Genomic DNA, 1,228 nt, shown 5'->3' with positions numbered 1-1,228 from the left:
CAGAGTGTCAATGAAGCTAAACATACAACATGGGTAACGCTGAGGGAAAGTGGAGTCATTAACATTTACTCATTTAGCAGACGCTTTCATCCAAAGTGACTTCCAAGACAGAGCTTTACAAAGTGCATTGGCCACTGATAATAACAACAAGATAGCCCCAAAAACATTGCGGGTGGCCAAAACATGAAGCAAATATTATGAACAACCAAAATAAGTGCCAAAGGGAAGAACCATAAGAGCATGTAGTTAAGCAAGTTACAACATACAAGACACAGGAGCCTATACAGAGTGCTATAAAACAACAACTACATTGACATAAAATACATTTTGTTTGGAATACATTCTCAGGTGGTGGTCCACCTCCAAAACCACTTTCAGATGAGGCAGTGATGGTAGCAAACATCATAGGTAGCAACTCACCTACTATGGTTGGGATTACTGGCGGAGGAGAGAGCGGTGGTCAATTGGAAAGGTAGCGAGTCATTAGTTTATGCCTAATTCATGATATTATTGTTAGGGGCATGACTGTGAAGTAAACCACTAAAACCCTCTTCAGTGAGCCAGATGATGAAATCATCGAAAATAATGATGCAAGTAACGTTGCAAACGCAACGACTGTCCGGTGTTGCAGCCCAGCGAACCCTCACCCTCGGACACGAAAAGTGTCTAGATATCTAACAAAGTAGCTTATTCAGTTATCAAATATAGGCTACTTCTTCTTGAAGTGTAGTTAAAGTTCACATAGCCCTAAATATCTTTACCGTCTTATATTACCTTTGTGCACGTTGGCCTATAATGTTGCATTATCGCATATCCCTCTTTTTGTCATTGCAGAGAAACCGGAGATCCTACCATCTTATCACTCCAAAGGGAAGTTTTGCTTCTCCAAAAACAAAAATTAGAGATACAAATTGAGAACTTGAACGTGGAGCAGAGAAATTTGAACATGCAGAATATTTTATTACAGTACAAGATGAGCAAGCTCCCTGAAGAATCCTTAGACGTAACATTAACTGTTATGGAAGAATAGCCATATTTACTACAACATCTAAACAAAATCAAACAAGATCAAATAATTAACTTTCAATAAAAAAATACATTTTGCCTATTAAATGATTCAATCTTTTGTGTATAGCCTGTCACATTTAACTGAAGAAATTGTTCACTATAGCCTGACGCATAGTGTAGCCATTGTTTTCCACTTCTGCATCCTCTTCAAATTCTTCAC

At 38.2% G+C, this 1,228-nt stretch overlaps 1 long non-coding RNA gene across 1 annotated transcript; it reads left to right on the top strand.

Annotated features, from left to right (window-relative positions):
- The first annotated feature begins 431 nt into the window (after nucleotides 1-431).
- On the top strand, nucleotides 432-667 carry LOC124466130. The gene is made up of 2 exons (XR_006955890.1): nucleotides 432-472; nucleotides 557-667. It is a non-coding gene; the product is annotated as an uncharacterized LOC124466130 (long non-coding RNA).
- Nucleotides 668-1,228: the final 561 nt, after the last annotated feature.

The sequence above is a fragment of the Hypomesus transpacificus genome, unplaced genomic scaffold, assembly GCF_021917145.1.
Source record: "Hypomesus transpacificus isolate Combined female unplaced genomic scaffold, fHypTra1 scaffold_65, whole genome shotgun sequence".
Classification (NCBI taxonomy): Eukaryota; Metazoa; Chordata; class Actinopteri; order Osmeriformes; family Osmeridae; genus Hypomesus; species Hypomesus transpacificus.
This window is presented reverse-complemented; position numbering and strand designations above follow the sequence as displayed.